At 33.5% G+C, this 26,809-nt stretch overlaps 1 long non-coding RNA gene across 2 annotated transcripts in view; it reads left to right on the top strand.

Moving 5' to 3' along the window:
- The window catches only part of LOC131381580 (uncharacterized), a 119,713-nt gene extending 109,847 nt beyond the window's left edge, over nt 1–9,866 (top strand). For both annotated transcript variants that reach the window (XR_009210414.1, XR_009210416.1), the window contains exon 3: nt 9,848–9,866. This is a non-coding gene — a long non-coding RNA (uncharacterized LOC131381580). The remainder of the gene's footprint in view (nt 1–9,847) is intronic.
- The last annotated feature ends 16,943 nt before the right edge of the window (nt 9,867–26,809 follow it).

Raw genomic sequence — 26,809 nt, forward strand, 5'->3', positions numbered from 1 at the left:
ATGAACCAGTTCTTTCTTTTGGTCAAAGTTAAGTCCAGAGAAACAGTTGTCCTCATTGCTTCATCAAGTAGCTGAGAGACAAAATTTTCAACAAAATTCATTGACATTTCAGCTATAGCCTGCCTACCTCTAGTTCATTCTCACATCAAAATCATTTATGTCTCTCCCTCCTGTAATCCTGAGCATGGTATAATTCACTGTTTCTCAAACTGTCTTTAGATAATGCAGTTTTATAGTACAGGAGTACTCCATAAGAATTTTAAATGTTGTGGATTTTTAAAAAATTTTGGTGATACAGTCTGGATTATTATTTCAATTCCTGGATTTGCATGCATATTTATGATTTTGTAGATGTCAAGTATCACCTAAAATGACACTATTTAATATTATTGTGCTGCCTTTAAGGATGGCATGTCTTAATATCAAGATGAGAACAATATTTTCATGTATATTGTTGCTGAATTGTTTTGCCTCTTATAACACATAATTCCTTTTGCAAAGTAAATTTGCAATTAAAAGACATTTCCACAGCATAAAAACTTTAGTTTCTTAAGTTTTTCAATAGATTAAAACATCAGTTTGACCTCATGAAAAAGACAGTGCAGTACTAGTTCAATTGTCACTTGCTAATGAGAAAAGAACAGAGGAAGTTAACTCAGCATATAAATAATGCATCTCCATTGAATGAAGACCTTGCTGTTCTGTAGGAATAAAGATGTAACAGAGTTTGAAGAGAAAGAGTGGAGGAAGACTTGAATTATCACATGGAACACATTTTTTAAAAAAGCAGGATAATACATTTCATATCTGTCTTGTTTTAATTTTAGAAAAACAAATTATTACATAGAATAATTTGAATGTTTTTGGTTATGTTCACCACTGCTTTAATTTAGCCTATTCGTTATACATCATAACTTTATAATTGTGTTAGGATAGGATAGGTGTTAGAGATTCCATGGTGTGTATAAAAAATTCTTGTTCCTGTTCTGGTAGAGCATTTCTAGCAAAGTCAGGAGCATCATGAAGCCTTGCAACTACTGCAATGCTGCTTTTCACTTCAGGACATTGGACTATCTCCTGAGATAACATGAGAATGAAGCAATATCTTCTCATTCCCTTCCCATCACTCATATAGCTGCTCTGTGTGATGGAGTCTAATATCAAGCTTTGTAGTTGCAGCAAAAGGGTTAAATTAGAAATGTAGCTACCTCTGAGTATAGGTTTATTTAAGAAAAGTCTTTAAGCAGCCAGATGGCTGTGTGGATATTCTTAGATTGTGGGTGAGAGTGAAAGAAGGTGAGGTGAAGATGAAAAAATAAAAGATGTGCCAGGAGGAAAAAGAAGAGGAGAAGGAAGTTAAAAAAAGAAGGGAAAAAGGAAGATTAGAAGGAAGGAAAAAAGAGGAAAAAGTGAAAAATATAAAGAGAGAACACAAAGTCCATATAAAGTTGATATTAATAATGTAACCTAAAATAATTCTAAAAATACAACACAATTAAATCAAAATAGAATATATACTTATTTCTTAATGTTTCATTTTCTTCCATCTCCTTGATTTTTTATAATTGAATAATGTGTTACAGTAATTTATGTTTGAGCCAGAAATATTTAGATTATAAACTAATCATTGCATTTCATGGTATATAGACACTCATTAAATTTTTTAAATATGTACATATGTGATAATAAAATTTGATGCAAAGGCAAAAATTTTAGGATTTAGTATGTGAAATTTATTGTTGAAAAAGCAGGTTCTTGCCTTCTAAGGGGTTAGATGAAAAAAATAAGAAATGCAGGTTTCAATAAATGCCAATTAACACTTGATTCTGATATTCATTTTTAAAATGTTATTTACTATTCCAAGTAATCAATAAAATTAAAAACAAGATATAATTTGTGTGTAACACACAGGAGAATGTAAAAGTAGAAAAAATGTAGTCTATTCATAAAAAGTTGACTGAAATAAGACAAAATATATGAATTATAATGAGTAAGATTAATTTATTCATTAAAATATATAATAATTGTTCAAGTCAAACATTTAAAAGAATATGATCACATGCTGTTCACAGGAGATACTTGAAAAACAAAGTGATTAAACATAAATATTTCAAACAAGCATAAACTATTAAAAAGGGAATTTGTATTAGCAGTAATAACATCAAGTAGGTAAGGCTATTTTATCTTGGCTACAGTTTAAATCGAAGGATTACTGAAGTATGAATGAGAGTTCTTACAAAGTCATCTGACAAAGGATTAATGTGTAAAACCTAAGTAAAAGAAACCAAAACCAGAAACTCTATAGTATACATATAGAAAAAAATACCTTTGTTAAAGACAATGAAACATCTGTAATACAAGTAAAATATGCTGAATAAGAAATGTAAATATTTTATTACAAATGGTTTCTCAAATCCACAGAGAAAAACATGATTTTGTGAGAGGTAATCATTTAAAAGTAAAATCAAATCATATCTGTTTTCAAGCAACTCACAATATAAATTCAATTTAGGATGAATTAATGATCTAAAGTGGTCAAATAATTTGAGGATAAACTACACACAATATTAGACTCTAGGAAATTCACAATAAGCATTTGTCATATTAGAACTCCTGGGCCTTTTTTCACTAGTGAGTCTTGCTTTTCTAACTGATCATAGAATAATCTTCCACATAATAATATTGTATTAACATGGAACTAAAAATTTGCTGAAATAACTTTGGCAGGTGCTATGCTAGAGACAAAGCTGATTACTGTCATTATTACTCATTATTTTTTGGAAGACACAGGTAATGCTATAAAACAGAATTTTGAAATGTATAGATTTTGAAATAAATATTGCCAAAATCATTTTTGGTTTGTAGATAATATGTACCTAGCTGAGAAACCCAAGAGGATCAACTGAAATTCTTTTTTATGTCCTTCCAACTTTTATTTTAGGTTCAAGGGGTTCATGTGTAGGTTTGTAACATGGGTAAATTGCTTGTCACTGGGGCCTAGTGTACAAGTGATTTCATCACCCAGGTAGTGAGCATAATATCCAAGAGGTAGTTTATCCATCCTCACACTCCTCTCACCCTCCACACTCAAGTAGGCCCAAGTGTCTATTGTTCCCTTCTTGGTGTCCATGCGTACTCAACATTTAGCTCACATTTGCAAGTGAGAACATGTGGTATTTTGTTTTCTGTTCCTGCGTTAATTCACTTAGGATACTAGCCTCTAGCTGCATTCGTGTTGCTGCAAAGAACGTGATTTCATTCTTTTTTATGGCTGTGTAGAAAGCCATGGTGTATATGTACACATTTTCTTTATCTAGTCCACTGTTGATGGGAATCTCAGTTGATTCCATAACATATGGAATATAATATATAAAAAGTGTTTTTTATATATATATATAAAACATAATATATAAAAAGTGTTACAATGAACATATGCATGCATTTGTCTTTATGGTAGAACAATTTATATTCCTTTGGGTATATACCCAGTAATGGAAACTGCCGCGTCTGTTTTAAGTTCTTTGAGAAATCTCCCGACTGCTATCTATAGTAGCTGAACTAATGCACATCCCCACCAACAGCGTACAAGCGTTTCCTTTTCTCTGCAACCTTGCCAACATGTTATTTTTTGACTTATTAGTAATAGCCATTCAGACTAGTGTGGTACAGTATCTCATTGTAGTTTTGATTTGCATTTCTCTGATGGTTAGTGATGTTGAGCATTTTTTCATATGCTTGTTGGCCACATGTATGCCTTCTTTCGAGAAATGTCTGCTCATGTTCTTTGTCCATTTTTTTAATAGGATTGTTTTCTGCTGGCTGTTTTCTGAAATTCTACTGGACCTAATGCATGAGTTATATGAAATTTTTTTTATAAAATCAATATACAAAATCAGTATCATTTTTATATACCAAAAATAAATGATTAGAAAATCTGATAAACATGTTTTATTCATGGTATCACTGGAATTAAACTTTGAAGGAAATCTTGAGAACCCTTATATTAAAATAAATAATAATTTTTACAAAACTATGTTTAAAGGCATTCCAGGTATTAACAAAACCTTACTGTAGCAACAAATTTCTAGAATCTGATTCTAATTCTTCCTCACCCATGCAAGCCTAGTTCACTGAAATTAACATGAAGCATTTAAGGAAAATATACTCATTAGAGTAAGTAAACTTCCTTCAAGTTTCTTCCACCAGAAAAGGAAGATTTATCTTTCATTACAATCAGTCAGAGGAGTGGGGTCTTGATATGGTTTGGATTTGTGTCCCCCATCAAATCTCATGTCAAATTGGAAAAGAGGCCTGGCGGGAGGTAATTGGATCATGGGGGTAGATTTCCCCCTTGCTGTTTTCATGATAATGAGTGAGTTCTCATGAGATCTGTTGGTTTAAAAGTGTGTGGCACTTCCCCCTTGGCTCTCTCTCTCTCTGTCTTGCTCTGTCATGGTAAGATGTGCTTGCTTCTCCTTTGCCTTTTGCTGTGATTATAAGTTTCCTGAGGCCTCCCAGCCACCCTTCCTGTACGGCCTGCTGAATTGTGAGTCAATTAAACCTCTTTTCTTCATAAATTACCCACTCTCAGGTATGTGAGAATGGACTAATACAGGTCTCAGTATTTACTCAATTATTTTTATTTTACTTAAGGACCATAGTTCAATAATTCAAACCATGTTTTTCTTGGCTAAGTTGTACTGCCTGGTAAAATTTGTCATTGGTTTATAATATATTTTGAGCTAGAACATTATACTTCCTAAAATTTCCATAGGCAATATAACTTTTTGTTTTTCTTTTACAAAAGCAGAAAAATCATAATATATTGCAGAGGGGAATCCATAATCAATAAGGCCATTTCTGCCTTATTTTTGTTTTCACCAAAGTTAAACAGTTTAAAATTTTCTTGAAAATTTAGCCAAAATTCAAATATAATTTTATAGACAAAACTTGAAAAAAATGATTATATGTTTAGAAGAATAATTAAGGAATAACTGAAGAGTATTTTGAAGAATAACTAAAGAAGCTTTGAAAAATAAGGGTATTAACATGAATACTTTATGGCTGGGTGTGGTGGCTCATGCCTGTTATCCCAGCACTTTGGGAGGCTGAAGTGGGCAGATCACTTGAGGTCAGGGGTTCGAGCTCAGCCTGGCCAACATGGTGAAACCTCATCTCTACTAAAAATGCAAAAATTAGCCAGGTGTGGTGGCACACACCTGTAATCTCAGCTACTTGAGAGGCTGAGGCAGGAGAATCACTTGAACCAGGGAGGTGGAGGTTGCGGTGAGCTGAGATCACACTACTGTACTTCAGCCTGGACCACAGAGTGATACTCCATCTCAAAAAACAAAACAAAACAAAACCATTAATAGTTTAAAAGTATTCAACAGAACAAGCAGGTTAGTGAAAATAATAGTACATGAAATAGAACAATGTATGCAGAGAACTTAACTATATAATAATATTGACCTCTCAAGCCAGATAGAGGAAAGAATAAAATGTTGAATAAATACTGTTGGATCAACTTGTTAGCCATTTGGGAAAACGGTACCTATGATACCTCATATCTTAGTCATAAACATAAAAGTTATACAAATTAAATTATTTTCAAAGAAAGCATAGTCAATTATAAGGTATGATGTTGTCATAAACTCTTAGACTGTGTGTTCAGTTGTTTTATAACTGGCTGTTTTATTTGTAGACAACATGTATAAAATAAATAAATACAAATGCATGCACAGGTTGTGGACTTTTATTAAGTGCGGCACATATGGCTGTGGCATTGTACACAGTTGTACCATTTTATATCAAAGTCATGTGCAAGACCAAATCTAAAATACACACTTGTGAACTACAACCTTCCTAATCAGTGACTCTATCATAAGAACTTCAAATATGTGATTTATTGTGAAAGTAGCAAAACAAATGGATTAACTTAAATACTCAAATCTATCATTGTTGCTCCAATGTGTTAATATTTTAAGATATTATAGGACAAATTTTGTGTTAATTAAACAAGTAATAACTTCACAAGCTTCAGTAGCCTTGTCCATATAATACAAATAATAAAACTTTCCTCATTGAAATTAAATAAAATTGCATATATAAAACACAGTGGCATGTAGTAGGCACTTAAATATTAATTTTCTTCTGTTTCTCTGTTACCTGAATGCCTGTGCACTGCCAGTGAACACATACTACACAGTAAGATTAGGTTAATTTGAGTAAGACCCATGCAAATAATGGGATTTTAATCTTTGATATGGGACAAATGGAAGTTAATGAAGTCATAATTTTTTCCTTTTGTTGATATTAAATTATTATAACAATTAACCCAAAGAACCCACACAAAGAGTTATTTCAAATGCAACATCGGGAGATGCCCACATCCAACATTTCATTTTGTTTTCCTATAGCTCTGACCTGAATGCTCTAGCTTATTGAGAAGAATGTTGAAAATTCAAAAGTTAGAAAATTCTCTTTTGTATTTCTTCGCACCCAATTTGGTTTTAACACAAAACTAAACAACATATCAAATCGTTATTGCCCAAAGGTCTTGCTTTAGTTCTTCACAAATGCTGTTCTCTCTTCCTGCAGCATTCTTTGGACACTGTCTCTCTCCTCAATCTAGCCACCTGAATCCTACTTAACCTGAAGTTTTCACTTAGACATGATTTTGCTGGGATATATTTTGTGATTCTACCAAACAGGGGTAATATGTTCACCCCTTTTATGTACTTCCACAGCATATTGAGCTTCCCACACCATTTCTCGAATTGCATTCAAATTACTTTCCTTATATATCTGAAGTATTGATATGTGCTAGACAGTAAGCTCCCTGAGAACAGAAACCTGTATTGATCACCATTGTGTAGCTAAAGCTGTGCATAGTACAGGGTACAATATAGGTATTCAATTAATATTTTTTGAATTGAGGTTAATTAGGAAAAGAAAATGGCTAACTTTGGGATTCAATTCAACATAAAATCTAGAAAGAGAAGTGTGTAAATCTAAACTATTAATTCAGCCCAGCATTTGAGAGCCTGTTATGAATTTTAAGCTATTAATTACATTCATTCTCTGTAATGAGGATCTGCAGTTCTGAAGAAAAGCTAAATGATGCCTTGTGGAAAACATTCATTGCTCTGTAACTGTTTAATGAATAGTTTTATCACCAGCAAAATTATCAGCTTATGGTATCTGGAATCAAATCTTAGACTATCCTGTCATCCCTTACAAACACACTCAGGAGCCTCCAGAACTATTATATTCAAGTTTTCACACTTTTTAGTAACAGAGGTTAGCCTAGCAGGCTGAAACAAAACAAACCAGAAAGACACAGAGGTGGAGAATAATCTATCAGGAAGCCAGGCACCAGAAACAGTAGTGTCTGAAGGGCAGTTGTTCAGTTCTTGGTTGAACAAAACCTTGTTTTTAAAAGAGATTTGATTGCTTGCAGAATAAAAGATTTTTAGCTTTTCCAAAACTTGAGTATATTTGATTTCTGATCTAGGACACAAACGCCACTGTATTTAGACAAACTAGCAATTCAATTATTGCAAAAAATTCAAGAAGGAATATTAATAGAATGAGAAGAACACTCTGTAACCACTGGACTTTAGGCCCATGGATCAGCACTCTCAGTCACCTTGTGTTTTGTCTATGTAGGGAATAAAGCTGTTGAAATATTGGACTAATCTAGCAGGTGTTTTTTGCTGTTTCAGTTGACATACCAGTTTTAGACAATTGTATATAAAATTTTCTATAAGCACTGCATGTATTTCACTGCTATTGTCCTTTTCTATATTTGCGATTTGTGAAGATAGGTGGTAAAATTAAAAGTTGAATTTTTTGTACTTGGACTTATCCTCTTCATTTTATATATGCCATATTAAAGCAAGTTGTCACTAAAATATTGAGACAAAATAACAAAATTGAATATACAGTTGGAAAAACCCTATCAAACATGAAATGTTTATGATTTTAACATCAATTAAAGAAGAAAATGAACAAGTGACCAGGCAAGTTCAATATCGCTTAAGTGCAATTTCAGGTGTGTTAAATATCTATTAACCATGAGATGTATGTTACTAAGTCATCTGTAAAACAAAATTCTACTGTTTTTGCTGTTTGCCTCATTTATTGACATTTGTCAACATTTTCTGAATTAAAATTTCAAGAACCACATTTGTATGTGGTTCTTGAAAGAAAAAATGCAAGAGAAGATTTTCTTTATGCCTTTTAAAGCTTGTAATCAAATTAGGAACATTTTAAATACTAAAACTGATTTTTGGTAATTTAATTTATTTGGTAATAATCCATTACTGTGGATTATTGCAGATTACCCTAGTAGACTGCAGCTTAACAGCCAAGGAAAACATGAGTAGGAGAGAAAAAGTCAGGTGGTTTCAAGGATAAAAGGCTTTCCAAAGAAGATGAAGTTTACACTATGAGTAGTAGATAATATACTCTCCACTGCAAGAAACAGAAAGTCCCACTGAGATACAAAAATAAAGGGAATTCATCGGCTCCTGTAATAAGAAAGTTCAAAGGTAGATCTGGCTTCTGAAAAGAATTGATCCTGGGATACAAAATGTCATCAAGGATCTGGCTCCATTTGTTTGTAACCTTTTGTATCTGCTGCCCTCAGCACGTTGGCATCATATTCAGGCACCTCTCTTCTGGAAACAACAATGATTACAGAATTCCAAACTTCAAACACTCTTCTTACTCTCCAGAGGCTGAGTTATCCTGGGAGAATCTCTGAATGAATTACTGTAGCTAGTGGGTATGGAGTTCATATGCCCCATCCCTGGCTTTGAGAGAGAAGTAAATTCCTCGGAAGATTCTGTATCTCAAATGAAAACAAGATGCTATTAGGAAGAAGAAAGGGAAAAATTGGCGCTGAGAAGGCAACCAATAAACATTGGCTGCACTTGGCTTTGAAGGAAGTGAAGAATACAGACTTATATTCTTGTATCTAACTTGTAAGTTTAGATTCCAGGCAGAAGGAGTGATGTGGCAATCAGTAAGAAAAAAATCATAGAGATGATTTTTAGCCAGCGTGTAAAGAAATAGTTACATATTGATGAATTATGTGATAGAAAAGTTTTATATGGTCTTGAAGATTAGCTTAAAGATGCTAAGTTTAGAAGTTATATCATGGAATGGATACTCTAGTGTAAAATTTGCCCATCGAGACTAATCATTGTCCGCCTCCACCTGCTCTTCATGGATATAGCAGCCAGTAAAAGCTATTCCAAAGATACGAGAACAATTACCAAGACCCTTTTAGTTATGCATACAAAAAGCAATAGTCTTAGGGGTGGCTGAAGTTACCTGAGTGCAGATGTTGTAGACTAGGAAATTAAGTATAGTGCTCTTGATATGCATTGTAACCATACTGGTAGTTTCATGTGCAATTTCTAAAACTCCTACTATGGAAAAGCTGTCATGGAACTGATCTCCTCGTGGCATAGCCATACACAGTTTGAGTTGTTGATGTTCACAGCTGGCAATATTTTTAAGACTGAATAATTACAGAATTTGTTGATGTTAGGTTCTGTATTCCAGTGTAATTATCTTCTTGAAATCAAATTAGAATATGCTTCTGTGACAGGTAGAAGGGCTTTGCTTGAAAAGAATACACAGTCTCCCTATCATCTAAGATGGTCTCCTGAAACAGGAAATAAGGTCTAAGGATATGTGTTACACCTTGTTGGGGGAAAACAAATACAAGTTTCTTGTTGTATTCTGTGACTGTTTTATTCTGGACTAGGAACTGTGCATAGTCAAAGTATTCCCACTGATTAGGAGTAATCTGGTTTTTATCTCATTTTGAAAGCATTGGAAATGGATGGGGAGAAGGCCTGATGAAAATTACTGAAGAAGCCTCTTAGCCTATGTGCTCAGAGAGTAGTGACATCCAGTAGTCCTTGTAAGTACTTCCCTGTTTGCACTTTACCTTCATTTTTGTGCAAATCTTTAGTAAAAACTATGTATCTTAAATATGTAGTTTCATTTCTGCTGAGCCATAAGAAATAAAAATGGGTGTATAGCTTATGCCAGGCCAGTGCTGAAAAGAAAACCAATAAACATTTAGGGATCATTCTGACTAATCCTTCAATGCCGAGCAGTGGTCTAGCAATGGCCACCAGTTGAGGACAGCTGTGAAAAATGGAGGCCTAGTTTTAGGAGGGTCAGCAGCAGCAATGGAGGCAGTGGGGCCACCTAGTGGAGACACTGGAGAGATTGAAATATTCCAGAGTACAATAAAGCACGCAGAAATGTTATTGAGTAGAGAAACAAGGCTCTCTGAAGGGACATAAGTAATTGGGATATTCTGATGGGGATTATTAAACAAAAATGTAATTTATATCATACTCAAAGGCTGGCAAGGTAAGGACATTTGGCTAATATTATAAGGAGCTAGGGTAATAAGAGTATAAAAACAGTATTGGAGGAGCATCATATAATACCATTAGTCACGTATAGGGTAGATCAGAAGGCAGAATAAACTAAAGATCAGGGTGACCAGTGGAAGAGTGAATGAGAAATAAATACCATTAATGGGTTTTAAATTTCTCTGTTTCAAAAGAATCTGCAAGCTTTAGGGTTGAATAAAAATGTTTTGTTTTTTTTTTTTAACAGTGAATACAAGCACAAGTTTTATTTGTAGAACTGTTTTTCCAGGAATTAGAAACAAAGATTATCTGCTTGCATTGTGGTTTAAAATTTGATATGCTTCTCAAGGCTCGAGCTTGACCATTTATTCAAATAAGCATCTAAACTTAAACACCAAGCAGAAATATTAGCCATTACTCTAGCAAACACACTGTAGATGTAAATTTCATTATCAACATCCTGTCCCACAAGATTCTGTAATCTTCCAGTAAGCAGGGCCAGGAAATACAAAAATTTTCCCACAGATATTTCACTACTTCGATTATAATTTCAAGTTGTGTGACATTTTACAGTAACCAAACAGTCTAAATGCAAATATATAAAACAAAAACTGTAACCAGAAAATCATTTTATCTAAAACTACCTCTCATTTCTTAATTGCAACATCTTATTTGGACCTAAAAAAAAATTTCAACATCTTACTTTTCCTAACTGGTTTTACTGGAATAAGTATATGCCTAATACTTGTTTATTTATTTATTCAAAATCTTTCCTAACTAATAGCAGATCTGTGATTACTGGGCCATTTTAGCATTCTTCCCTATATATACAGAAAGTGAATGCTATCATTATCTTTCAGTGCAATTTCAGATACATCTCCAGATTTTCTCATTGCTGTTGCTATTGTTATTCTTATGTAATATGACTTGACTTCATACTTCTCTAGTGGCTTTCTTTAACTTTGCATTATGGATTTCTGTCATAATTCTATTCACGTCATCAAGGCACTGCATAATTTGCCTGCCTCTTCAGAAGCCTTTCAAGGGAAGCTATATATTGATCATAGTCAATGTGTTTTGTGTGTGGCGTGAGCCAATGGTAGTTGAAAAGAAAATAGTTCAGTCTGGACAAGAAAAATAAATTAGAGAATAAGCTCTAAGATCTAGATCCCTTTTTCCATTTCTTGCCCACCACAGTCCAGTCTAGATCTGAATGTCACACTAAGTTCCCCCTTCCAAGAACACTGGCATGATTCACCAACACCACCATTTAATTTGGTCTCTCTTTACTTAGAAGCAAAGTTTGATCAGAAAAACAAAACTGAATGTTTCCTTATCATGGCCATGTTTGTACTTCTTAAACTATGGAACCAATTTTAGGAGACACATAGAGTGTCCAACATCATTCCTTTCTTTCTTTCTTTCTTTCTTTCTTTCTTTCTTTCTTTCTTTCTTTCTTTCTTTTCTTTCTTTCTTTCTTTCTTCTCCTTCCTTCCTTCCTTCCTTCCTTCCTTCCTTTCCTCCCTCCCTCCGTCCGTCCCTCCCTCTGTCCCTCTCTCTCTCTTTCTTGAGACTTCTTTCTTTCTTGAGACAGGGTCTCACTCTGTCATCAGGATGGAGTGCAGTGGTGCAATCTTGGCTCACTGTAACCTATGCCCCCAGGCTCAAGCAATTCTCGTGCCTCAGCCTCCCGAGTAGCTAGGACTATAGGCACACGCCACCGTGCCCAGCTAATTTTTGTATTTTCAGTAGAGATGGGGTTTTCCATGTTGCCCAGGATGGTCTCAAACTCCTGGCCTCAAGTGATCCACCCACCTCAGCTTCCCAAACTGCTCCAACATCATTTCTATTCCCAGTTGTATTTCGATGGGTATGATGAATTTGGAAACAATTAATTCATTTCTAAATGTCAAGTTATATCTGTTTCTCTTAATAGGAAACAAAAACCTAAATAAAACAGTTTATATTTCCCATGGAATAATTGTATCAGACCCTAAAGGGTTTTTTAAACATTAAATTAATTAAAACTTAATTTCCAAATTGAAATATAAAATTTTATCTATTTATCATGTACAACATGATGCTTTGAAATATATATACAGTGTGGAATGACTAAATTAGCAAATTAACATGTGTTACCTCACATACTTATCATTTTTTAGTGAGAACACTAAACATCCACTCTCTTAGTGTATTTCAAGAATAAAATCTATTACCTATAGTCACCATGTTGTACAATATATCTCTTGGACTTATACCTCCTATCTAACTAAAATCTGTACACTTGGAACAATATCTCTCGAACCCCTTCCTCCACCCCAACTACTCTAGCTCCTCATAATCACCATTCTACTCTCTATTTCTATGAGATCAACTTTTTAAGATTCCACATATGGAGATATATTAGTCTGTTTTCATAATGCTATAAAGAACTGCCCGAGATTGGGTAATTTATAAAGGAAAGAGGTTTAAGTGACTCACAGATCAGCATGGCTGGGGAGACCTCAGGAAACTTACAATCTTGGTGGAAGGTGAAGGGGAAGAAAGGCACCTTCTTCACAGGGTGGCAGGAAGGAGCAGTACCAAGTGAAGTGGGAAGAGCCCCTTCCCTTATAAAACCATCAGGTCTCATGAGAACTCACTCACTATCATGAGAACAGCATGGGGGAAACCACTTCTATGATTCAATTACCTCCACCTGGTGTCTCCCTTGACACATTGGGAATATGACTATTACAATTCAAGGTGAGAATTGGATGGGAGTACAAAGCCTAACCATATCACAAAATCATGCAGTTTATCTCTCTGTACTTTGCTTATTTCACTCAACATAATTTTAATATGTGTGTTAAGTGTGTCTTGTTTTTTATTAAGTACAGTGCTGAACCAGAGGGAGAATTAAAGATTTAGGTGGCCTTGCTCTAATAAGATGACAGAAATTTGATGTGTGGTGTTAGTTAAGGTTTAATATTACCAAATACTTTTGACAAATTTTGAATTACTGGTTAATTTACTGCTGCCCATGTGCTTCATTAGCTAGAGAATATTTAGCTCCAATTTCAGAGATCATTTTCAGTTTTAGTAATTATAATCCCTCTATGATTTAATTTTGATCATTGGTCTGTGAGTCCATGACACAGAAAAATGGACAAAATATTGTGTGCAATTATAGTAAAGTGACTTTTAAATAATGTAAAACACGGTGGAAAATTAATACATTTTCAAATAGGAGAAATCCTTGTGTTACTGTTATAAGAGTTTTGTTTTTTTAATTAGCCTAAAGTCATTAAGAATTTTAGATAACATTCTCTTTTCAAATACTACTTATTTAGAAGAATTCAAATTATTTTTGCTAAATATCTTTATTAAAGATCTAATCTTAAAGTATGTAAGTTGCTAAGTGATGGTAGATAAGCTGGTGGTTTCCTATTTTCTCTAATGCTAAAGTTAAGCGTGATAAAAGATATTTCAAAGTACTTAAACTTTAAATTGTGCAGGAACATTTTTTTGAACAGCTTGACAATATTGTATATTCATAAAATAGCTCATTAAAAACAAATTTGAATATTTCTTTTGCTAACAACTTTTGTGACTTATATTTGGGAAATGTTTGGAAAATTCAATAAAAGCAAACATTATTATAAGCAAGTTTCACATAAAATTTGGTAGCACAATTATATTATTAGAGATAAAGTTTTTCTCCTTTCTCTTTTTCCTTCTCTCCTCTTCCTATTAATGGAAATAACTCCATCTGGATTGAGAAATAAAAATGCCAGTCTACTACAACATTGTAGTGTAGAGTTATCTTAGATATATGAGTTTTTTAGCTCTTGCCATCTGGAAATGAAGAGAAAAGCATGGATGATAATTTTCTTGAAGGCATGGTGCCTGTCTATTTTATTTATTATATTCTCTGTGCTAACACAGTAGAGCATAATAGTCACTTCTATTATGAACTCCAGTAAAATAACCATATAAATATGACCCTGAACCTCATTTCTGATTGCTGGTTTAAACTTAAGACAAGGTTTAGGCTGGGCACAGTGACTCACACCTGTAATCCCGGCACTTTGGGAGGCCGAGGCGGGCGGATTATGAGGTCAGGAGATCAAGACCATCCTGGCTAATATGGTGAAACCCCATCTCAACTAAAAATACAAAAAAAAAGAAGCTTAGAATTTCAGGATTCCTTGACTCCTTTTATAACATTAGTTAATTTCATAGTATTTTTCTTGATCATTCAGGTTAGTTATCATGTCCATTATTTCTCATTGTTTTCTGTTAATACTTTGTCTTTTCTAATATAACCATGCAGTTTCCTGGACTTAGCATCTGGAAATAAATTTCAAAATTTTGAAGTGATTTTCCACCGTTTTTTAAAGAAAACTATTAAAGTTGACTTTTAAGTAGAGTTTAATTTCTTTCTGTGACAGAAGACCAATTAAATTATCCTAAGACAATGGATGTGAATAGGCACTTTTCAAAAGAAGACATACATGCAGCCAACAATCAAATGAAAAAAAGCTCTACATTACTGATCATTAGAGAAATGCAAATCAAAATCACAGTGAATACCATCTCACATCAGTCAGAATGGCTACTATTAAAAAGTCAAAGAGATTGCAAAGAAAAAGGAATGCTTATACACTGTTGGTCAGAGTGTAAATTAGTTAACCACTGTGGAAGACAGTGTGGTGATTCTTCAAAGACCTAAAAACAGAAATACCATTCAACCCAGCAATCCCATTACTGGGTATCTACCAAAATCAATATAAATTTTTCTATTATAAAGACACCTGCATATGTATGTTCATTGTAGTACTATTTGCAATAACAAAGACATACAATCAACCTAAATGCCCATCAGTGATAGACTGGATAAAGAAAATATGGTACATATACCATGGAATACTATGCAGCCATAAAAAATGAATAAGATGATGTCCTTTGCAGGAACATGGATGGAGCTAGAGGCCATTATTCTTAGCAAACTAATGCAGGAAAAGAAAACCAAATGCACCATATTCTCACGTATAAGTGGGAGCTAAATTATGACTACACATGGACACATAGAGGGGAGCAACATACATTGAGGCCTATTGAAGGGTTGAGGGTAGGAGGAGGGAAAGGATCAGGAAAAATAACTAATGGGTACTAGGCTTAATACCTGGGTGATGAAATAATCTGCACAACAAAGCCCCATGACACACGTTTACCTGTGTAACAAACCTGCACATGTGCCCCTGAACGTAAAAGAAAAGTTTAAAAAATGTCCTGAGAATATATCGTTAAAAATGTTCTTTGAATATCAAATCTTCTTGTATAATGATTATGGATGAAAAAGTAGGCAAGACTTTTTACCACTAGCTTTGGATGACTTAGAGGAGAAAGTGAGAGTTGAACTGTCTTGTTGATTCCCTAAAGTGAGGTAAGTTATTTCTATATGAAGTTCCTAAACATCGTGACTGATGTTAGCTTTCCTAATGGACTTTCATGAGATTTTCACAAAAGTTTTTATGTTCTTAAGTTTCATATGATTTCATATGAAAGCATGATTGTTTAGATATAAACTAATTTCCATAGATATATGATAATAGATAAGTTATTTTCCAAAGCCTATTTTGTTTATTCCTTTGCTGGAACAAACACCCAAGCAATGAGTCAATATGACCAATAAGAATGTTTTCTTCTTCCTGATAATTTTTTAATGAAAATATTTGTAATAAGGAATAATTTGGAAAAATTCAGCTCATAAGTTAATAGAAGTTGACATATCCATCACTTGCCTTATATGAAACCAGTTTTTCAAAAGTCTATGAAGTTTTGGCAAATATTTGACAATAAAGATGCATGATTGATGATCTCATTCCACATTAAATATTAGAAACATTTCCACCTTTTAAAATTTTGTTTCAAACATTCATGCTTGCAATTTATTTGGAAGGCAGGAACATCTATATGCTTTGACTTTAAGGGTTGTCAAGTTATGTTAGTTTTTACTTCAACAGCTGGAAATTCCTAGCACAAGGAACGTAAAGACTGGCACATATCCCCCTCAGAACTAGCATAAATGCAAACGTGGTTATTTTTAAGGCCCCCCTGACACCAGGGCTGTTAAGTAATACTTGGCGTTCAACTTTGGGGCTACTAATATTGAAAACATTTAAAGAACATGAAAGTCTCTGAAAGCCTTATAATTGTAAATGCTGAAGGAGGGACAGTTTCCATCATTCAAAATCAGGAGCGTTAACATCACAGTCAATATAATTATAAATATGAGATTTGTGGAGATCTTATTTATGAGAACAAGGTCACAAAATCAAAGATTGAAAATTCTACTGTGAAAAGTTGAAAGTCACCTGAATTCCCTTTATCCAAGCAATAGCTAAAATACATACTCCAAAAGACTCCCTTAAATTTTTATTAACATTTAAAATTGATTGGCAATGTAGATAAAACATTGAGAGATTATGATGTGAATTATAAAAATTAGCTGCATTGTGTCAAGTCATAATATCTTGAGGATAAAGATGACAAAGTTATAATAGCAAACAGGTGTTATGTAAGACTTTTATGTATAATATTATTCATTGAAAAAGGATATGCTTTTTCTAAGGGGATAAAGATTATGTGAAAATATAATATTTCTTTATTTTATCTATGCTGAATAGCACCCCATGCCTTCCCACAACTTATTTTAATGGATTGAATTTCTGTAGCTCTTAAAATCTCTGAAATAGCATTTTGATATGCTGAGGACAATCATTATTTCTTGGTTGATGTGGTAGAAAAATAACTAAGTTTCAAATTTAGATTTTCTTGGTTCATATCCTATGTTGATAATATGGCATAAGGTGGCCAAGACAGAAATAGGAAGAAAATATATGCTCAAACCTGTAAAGGCTGCTGTTAGGATGTGCCTGTGTTTTGAGACAGTGCTTTAGACTCTGTTGGTGGGTGCATGGTTACAGTCATGGAGAGGGTATTGCTGTACACATTATGTAAAGTAATTTCTATTTGGAGTACAAATTCTGATTACTTACAAAATGGAGAGCACAAATAAACATGAGCTGGAGCCATAATTCCAATAGAACAGGCTATTTATCTAATTGTTTGAGAAATTAGATAAATGCAGGAAACAGCAAATGTGTTAGACTTCCAGTAGTTTCTCCCAATAAATGCTCTTTTTAGACAAAAAAGGTTGCTATAAATTCTAACCACCTCACACTCTTTATGCTTCCTTCAATATATCGTGTACTTTCATGCTTTCTTGCTGTTCCATTTGCCTAAAATGCATTTTTTTCTGTATTTATTTAATAATCACTTACATATATTTCAAATAGGTTTTTCTTACATAGTCATCCTCAATCCAGCCCCAGGCAAAATTAACCACAGATTTCTAATTGTTTTGTTATTATAAAATTATTTCCGTATGCCTCTGTTTCCACTTTTAGATTATATTTTTCACAAGGACAAGACCATGACATTTTCTACTATCTCCAAACCCTCTCTTAAATATTTATTGAATTGAATAAAATAACTTAATGTTTAATAGTTTTGTATTACTTTGTAACTCTCACACACACACATTGTTAATTTATTTCTGTGCATAGCTTGATATTCACAGAGTGTTAATATTTTCTCTATACAAATTTCATACTGTTTTCAATGTTCAGTTACACTTTTTTATTTTTGAATTCTTTCTAGATTTTGCTTCAGGCTTTTGTCCTTGAACTTCAAAATATAAGAGGAAGATTTTATTTGATAATCCATTTAAAAGAAAAGTCTTTCATACTGAGAGCCTACAAAAGTTTTTGTATTAGTAGGTACTCTGTATTTTAACAAAAATTCAACATTAAGAAAGATTATTTTTCTCTCTTTTTTGTATATTTGTACACCACAAAATAGATGGCATATATGACACGTTTCCACTGTTTCATACTTTCATGATCTAATCTTGGCCGTAGTCCCAAAATCAGTTTGTCAGCAGCCTGCTGCTTAAATCTAATGCCCTTTTCTCCCATTCATCTTAGTTGGGATAGAATTATTGACAGAAATGATTTCTAGAGGGAAATTAAGAATGATAATTAATGTGGTGCCCCTTACAGTTACTAAATGGCATGTCTGTCTCTATTTGTGTTGGAGGAGGTGTAGTAACTTCATCCAATTTAAATGAATCAGTATAAAATTCGGCACCAAGACATACAACTCAGAGACCTTATTAAATACAAGGATGATGCTACATTACATTTAAGCAGTACCTGTTGAAAATTAACACCTAAGAGGGTGCAATTGCTTCACGGTTTCCTCAAGAGGAAATCTGCCTTATCTCTTTAATTCAATTCATTCTGCTTTGAAGAATTTGATGTATATTATTCAGCTTCTGGCCCTAAACAGTGGCAAAAATATTTATTCGTTAGAAAGTAAGTGCCTTGGTTTTTGAGCAATCCTCTTACACACCAGACACATTTTCCCCTGCTGTAGACTTTTGCTTCAAATACCTGCTTGCATTTTATTTTGTGGATATTTCACATAATGAATTATTTAGCATCAAACTGATCAGCTGGGAATAAAGGACTAAATATAAGCAAATATATTTTAAATTAATTTTAATTTTTATTCGACATTGATATGATTTGTGTCTCTTGTCCGTTTGTAATCCCCAGTGTTAGAGATGGGAGGTGATTGGATCATGGGGACAGATTGCTCATCCCCTTAGTGCCATCCTCAGCAGTGAGTGAGTTATGAGATCTGGTCATATAAAAGTGTGTAGTACCTCCCCTCTCTCTCTTGCTTCTGCTTGGGCTGTGTGATGTGCCTGTTCCTTCTTCACCTGTTGCCATGATTGTAAGTTTCCTGAGGCCTCCCCAGAAAGCCTAACAGAAACCAGCATCATGATTCCTGTACAGCCTGCAGAACTATAAGCCAATGAAACCTCTTTTCTTTGAAAATCACCTAGTCTCAGGTATTTCTTTATAGCAATGAGAGAATGGCCTAATACAGATACAATTTATACATATTGTTTAAATGGTCAAATAGCATTCCAAGGTTTCACTCTTTCCTCCTAAATTCCCATCCCTAGGGCTGATGTTTGGTGGGTGTATCCTGGAGCAGTCTTGCTGATTGTTCATGGACAGAGACTATTGGATTAGTTGGCATATATGTAAGTTATTGGTTGTTGAAGATTTTAATATTCAGCGTTACTCATCCTCCTCCCTAGTTCTCATTCCAAGGGAACTTCTATGAAGAATTAGAGATACGTGATGGATGAAAAGGAAAAATGAGGCCATTATTATTCCAGAAAAAATGGCAAAATGCTATACAAGAAAGGAAATACATTTGCAATAAATTTGTTTTAGCAAGTAACATTATTTATATAGTCATGACAGTATTAAAGCTGAATATTGATTTACCTCAGAGCCATGATATAACTATATTGGGAAGGACACAAGAAAGGAAAATGGTGTGGTCATGGTATTAAAAGTGGTTAGATCACATAAAAGGCAAATAATTGATAGTGTCTAAAATTGATCAAGCAGCCATATAAACAGATTGCTTAGAAATATGAAAGTACATAGAAGAAGAAACAGCTAAAGAATTTATTTCCTCTCTGCTCAGTTAAAAATACACTTTTTAATTCTTTTGGTGATAACACTAGAAATCAAAATTTGCATACTTAATTCACTAAGTCCAAACATACTCAATACTTTTGTCTTTCTCTCAGACAATATTAGAACTGTAGAACATTTTATTTCCACTTAATGCCCCTTTCTAGACTTACATGTTATTGATTTATATACTTTAATCTTAATATTTAACTACAACGCATATTATTGTTTTATATGACATTCTTCATTTTTCACTTGCCTTTTTCTCCATTCCTAGGATTACCATCCTTCTGCCTAAAGTACCTGCTTTTCAATTGCTTTTTATGAGACAAGGTATGCCTTAGCTTGGGTGAAAGATAGTGTTTGTGCTGGGCACTGGTAATCTTTTATGCAGAAGAAATCTTACAAGGCAGCATTTTAAAATAAAACATAAAGAAGTAGAGCTTTCCTGATTGATTTGAGTTAGGAACCTAAAATCCTGTTTAGGCTTTGGTTTACTCATTTGTAAATTGAAGCTACAGCACAAAATGGCCATTGTTTCTCATCTACAATTTTCAATTCTTCAGCTATCTAAGATCTCTTCACTCTTCAATATGATCTATCAATTTACCATTATCTACAAATTGAATGACCTATTTCTGTCGTTCATATATAACTCCTTTATTTATTATTTTCCCAAATAAATAGCCACAGGGTAAAAAAGGGAAGGAAGCATAATGCCACATCATGGATGTAAAATGTTGCCAGTGACTTCTGTCCTTATCTCAGACTGTTGGTACTTTTAGTGGTGATGGTGAAACTAGTTTCTTACAGCTTCTGTTTTTCGCTGGAGCCCAAGGTTTTGGAGGACTCACATAGCAGGCTTCATGCAATACTATTGTGTCCCTAAACCCCAGCGAACAGCACTAACATTGTTTTCTAGGTGAATAGTGCCCTATGGAACTCCAGGAACTTCAAAACATTTATATCCAGGCTTTTGCTACATTTTGATTAATAACCCTTAACATTGTGCAACATGGCACCCTAGTCCCAAGTGAGAATCCACCTGCCCAAAGGTAAAGTCCTGCACAAATTCTTTTTTCTCTTTAAATGACAAAAAGAACAAAGGAAAGATGGTAAACACGACACAGGGAAAGACAAATGAAAGTTGTTTTGCTTTGTTTTTATTTTTTGCTTCGTTTTGTTTTCAAAGATGGGATCTTCCTATGTTTCCCAGACTAGTCTTGAACTCCAGCCTCCTGAGTAGCTGGGACTCCAAGGGCATGTCATCATCAAACAAGCTCAGTCAAGTTTCGACTCCTGGCTATAGTTCCAGTCATGAGAGCAGACTTTAGGAAATCACAAGATGCAAGCTCAATTAGTAGCATGGTACTCTCCTAAAATCATCAGAGCATCAGCCATAACAATGGGGATGTATTGCCTGCTGCAGCTGTTTTATTTCTGGAAGCTCACTTCACTCCCAAATGGGAAAAAAAAACACAACACAATTATTTGACTTCCCTTTCCATTTCCTGTCTAAAAATTTTTCTTTTGCTTTGCTGAAAGAAAAAAAAAAAAACAGCATTGATTGATACAGCTGTATGTTCACAGTAGGTGATGCAACTGAGCTATTTTCACTAATAATACATGCATCCACTGAAGGGGTATTTTTTGAAGGAAGAAAAGGCATTTTCACAGTCAATCAAATCCTGTTTCAACTTTTTCCTATGTAGTAAAGTTAGAATAGCAGATATGCTGAAAGACTATGTAAATGACATCCTTTTTTTCTATTTGTCTACCTACAGATTTCTTCAGAAGTGTGGGCTCTTAGGAATAAGTAAGACAACTATGTCATTGGTTTGACTCCATTTTTTCCTTAAAAAATTTTGATTATCTCTCTATAGAAAGAAAAGAAATAATTTGATGTGATTTATTATAAGGAAAAGTAACTTTCAAAATCTTCCAATCAAAGTTATTATTCTGAGCTTTTAATCCTTTTAGGGGACTGAGGCACTTACTTTTCTGTCAGCTTTCACTGTTGCTGCCTGCATTTCTATCGCTTCCATCCTTAATGATACTCCATCTTATCTATCATTTGTCCATTCCTGAGGCACCTTTGATTCCTTACTGTTTTATGTAATACATTTTGTCACCCACCTCTTCTGATTCTATATGTACTCATTTTCATTTGAACAGTTAAATATGGTTAAAAATCTCACACAACTGCTACTGAATTTAAAGACAGAAAAAATACGCTTGTTCTGACTAACACTGGTAAACAAAGTGAAATGGACATATTGTACAATGTATGCATCTATTTAATTTTCAGATAGGACAACATATTTTGAAGATGAAAGTAATGAAATGGTCTCTGTTAACTACCTACATTAATCTGAAATATACCACAGATTCAAATATGTGTACAAATATCTAGATTTATTCCATAACACTGCTTACAAAATATTTTAGTGACTTCTGTATCAAACTAATCATGTAATCTTTTAGTGGTTAAAATTTTAACCACTAATCTAGTAGATCTTTACCACTAATATGACTTGACCCCTAAGTTATATTTCTATCCACATTTTAAACATTTGCAAATATAAACTATGCACCCATTTTCTTTAAAAGTTACAATAATATTTGTAAGGGAGCACTAAAAAGTGTCTTGTTTCATGGTGTAACAAATAATTGTAAACTGTCTTCTAATCATTTATTTCTCTTTTCTCAATTTCCAAAAGTCCTTAATTTCCATTGAGTGATACTTGCAGTGTTACAGAAACTGCTTCCACCCTGGGCTAAGGTAGTGGAATATGTAGACTACAGTAAGTATCTCATTCCGTATTCCTACCCTAAGTCAGTGTAATGTGTGATTTAACCTGTTCTAATTAAGATAAATAACAGAAATTCTGCTGGGTATATTGGGGTTAAGATGCATATACTTTATCTCTCATTATTATTGTTTTTTAAATGAGTAACATAGAATATGCAGAATTCTTTGATCTGAAGATGTAGACTGGGCCACAATGAGAACCAATACCACTTGTATTAGTCAGCTTGCATTAGGTTATGATGCATAGCAAGTATCTCTTAAATCTGAGTTGCTTATGACAACAAAGTTATATGGTTTCTCTCATTACTTGTAATCTGAAGGCCACTGCTAAACAGAGATAACCCAAGTCTACTCTTTTTCTATGAGTCTTTTTTCATTTGAGGATTCAGGTGGAAGGAGCAGTCTCTATTTGGGCCATGCAGTTCTCATGGAATAAACAAAATAGCTGCTAAGTGAGCCCAACCACTTGAGTGCTCAAAGTTTCTGTCCGGTCATGGCATACTTCACATCCATTCACCTTCTATTAGCCAAAACAAATCACACAGTGAACTCCAAGATTAACTGGGCAGGGTAATTAAGATGTTAATAAGTGAAGTCAATTTGCCTTTATGTATAGCTGGTATAACTTTCTGAAATTTTGTACCTACCATGAGATAATGGTTATTAGAAAGTAAAGTACAGTTAAATGTTATTAAAAGTTGGATTTTAGTTTTAATTACTCAGAGAAAAATGATGTCACTTTAAATAATGATTTGACTTTGGTTTTAATGAGGGAAATTTGCAGTAAGGAGTTGTGAAACATCCAGTGGAACTTCTGTAAATTTACCAAATGTTTCTCCAGATGTCTATAAGTGTCAAATTAAACTTGCAAATTATTTTGCTTCTTGTGGGGTTTTTAATTGAAGAATCACTCATTTTCTTCTTTCTTCAAAATTTGTGACATTTCGTAGTTGATAGTATTATACAGGAAAATTTACTTTCAATAAATTTATCTTTCCAGTATAATCAAGAAATACTTTTTTTTCCAGTATAATCAAAGCATGCCCTTGCAGCTTTCAACATGTACATGTGATGGTGAATGACACTTACTTTAAATAAAGTTTCCATGTTGCTTTATCAACAGATTATGTAAATTAAAAATTATTCAGTTAACCACATATTTTATTTTAAAATGAAAATAACATTGCTATGTATATTACAAAATTCTTAAGGCATATGTGAGTCCAGATTTGTTTGCTTGTTTAAATATAACTTCCTGAAGCAAATTTGGCAAATACGTGTCTGAAAATTATACCTGAAATTTTGCCATATAAATTAAAGATAGAAGTAATGAAAGAATATATTTTGTATTGCTGGATGTATTAATTTAAAAACTAACAATTGTATGGTCTGTTATATCATCTATCATCTGATTATAGAAGGCATAGAAATAAGTGAAAGGAAAGAAAGTCATGGAGCTAAGCCAGAAGTGGAAGTGCAGACAGACAGGGGTATCATGTGGCTTACATAATCAACAGGGAGGATGAGAACCAAGACTGAGCAGGATCTTGGTTGTGCAAAAAATTCTGCACAGATTAGATTTTGTTATAAGAAGTGTTTGCTTAGGGCATCACTTTTGGCATAATTGTCCCTGGTCATGTGACATTTCTGGCCCTGATGCCACTGGACGATTAGCTGATATGCTGCTTGCCTACATCTTTGAATATTTGATTTACATCATGCTACTAGGCTGTCAACTCTTGGTAGCTGCTTCACAGAGCCCCTGTTTGGCCCTTTATCTTTGTGTCACTCCCCCAGTTTTCTTTTTCTTCCGTAGCAGCTACTAAGTTGCTGTGTTGACTCACATGCCTAACTCTAGCTGCTAAATCATGTTGAGAGAGACTTATTTTCACATACTGTAGAGGTGGGAGGAAATTGCTTGCCATACTGAATATTTGCATGCTGGGCAGACAAGACAATAATACACTGTCTACCACTGTCACTTATTATATTATCACACAAATATGGGATCATTAGCATTTTTGTTTATATATTTCTAATCATTTTTATTATAATTAGTACATCAGACAAAACATTTTCTTAAAATCTTAGTTTAATAACACAAAACAAAGTTAAGAGATTAAAAACTGGAGGTTATCTGCACCATATATGATAAAAATATTAATGATCTTAATACATACAAAAATTTCAAAATTGATAAGATAAAACAAACATTCCAATTACAAATTGACAAAGGACATGGACAAGCAATTCTAAAGGGAAATGTAAAAAGCTATTAAACGTGACAACATGTCAACATAACTGGCATTCAAAAACACACACACACAAAACAATGATTTTTCACATTTTTTGTCAATCTATGAAATATTAAAAAGATTGACAATATTCAATGCCAGTAAAGACATGAGGAAACCAGCATTCAGACTAAATTGATACTTTCAAGGAGAAAGTTTGTTAACAAATGTAAACTAGTAAAACATAAATGTGATATACTATTTTCCAGGAATTTATAATGAGAAAAACATCAAATAAATATGGGATAATACATGCCAAAAATATTCATTATAATATTGTTTATAATAAAGAATTAAGCTAAATGGCAAATAAAAAATTTAGGGGACAAGTTCTAGCTAAAGCAGTCAGACAAGAAAGAGAAGTAAAGAGCATCCAAATTGGAAAAAAAGAAGTCAAATTATCCTTGTTTGCTAATGATATGGTCTTACATTTGAAAAAACCTAAAGACTCCACCAAAAAATTATTAGAACTGATAAACAAATTCAGTAAAGGTGCATGAAATCAACATACGAAAATCAGTAACATTTCTATATGCCAGCAGTGAAAAATCTGAAAAAGAAATCAGGAAAGTAATCCCATTTAAAATAGCCACAAATAAAATCAAATTCTTAGAAATTAACTTAACAAAAGAAGGAAAAGAGCTCTACAATGAAAACTATAAATCACTGATGAAATAATTGTAAGAAGACACAGAAAAATGAAAACATATTCCATGTTCATGGGTTGGAAGAATCAATATTGTTAAAATGTCCATACTACCCAAAGCAATCTGCAGATGCAATGCAGTCCTTATGAAAATACAAAATAACAGTCTTCACAGTAATCTAAAAACAGTCCTAAAATTTATATGAAACCAAAAAAGACAGATAATGGCCAAAGCTATCTGAGCAAAAAGAACAAAACTGGAGAAACAAATCACCTAACTTCAAATTATACTAGAAAGCTATGGTAACCAAAACAGCACAGTATTGCCATAAAAATAAGCACATAGACCAATAAAATAGAATAGAGAACCCAGAAACAAATCCATACCTCTATTGTGAATTCATTTTCAACAAGGATGCCAAGAATATACATTGAGGGAAGGACAGTCTCTTCAATAAATAGTGCTGGGAAAACTAGATATTCATATGCAGAAGAATGAAACTAAACCTCTATTTCCTGTCATATACAAAAATCAGATCAAAATAGATTAAAGACTTACATCTAAGACCTCAAATTCTGAAACTACTTAAAGAAAACATTGGGGACACTCACTAGGACATTGGACTGAGCAAAGATTTCTTGAGTAATACCCTACAAGCATAAACAATCAAAGCAAAAAAGGACAAATGGGGTCACATAAAGTCAAAAACTTCTGCACAGCAAAGGAAACAATCAACAAAGTGAAGAGACAGCACACAGAATGGGAGAAAATATTTGCCAACTATCTGTCTGACAAGGAATTAATAATCGGAATATATAAAGAACTCAACTCTAAAGGAAAAATCTGATAATCCAGTTAAAGAATGGGAAAAAGATCTGAATAGATATTTCTCAAAAGAAGACATGCAAATGGCAAATAGATACAAGAAAAGGTGCTCAACGTCACTGATCATCAGAGAAATGCAAATGAAAACTACAATGAGACATCATTTCATTCCAGTTAAAATGGCTTTTATCCAAAAGACAGGCAATAACAAATGCCG

The sequence above is a fragment of the Hylobates moloch genome, unplaced genomic scaffold (genome assembly GCF_009828535.3).
Source record: "Hylobates moloch isolate HMO894 unplaced genomic scaffold, HMol_V3 SCAFFOLD_16, whole genome shotgun sequence".
Taxonomy (NCBI): Eukaryota; Metazoa; Chordata; class Mammalia; order Primates; family Hylobatidae; genus Hylobates; species Hylobates moloch.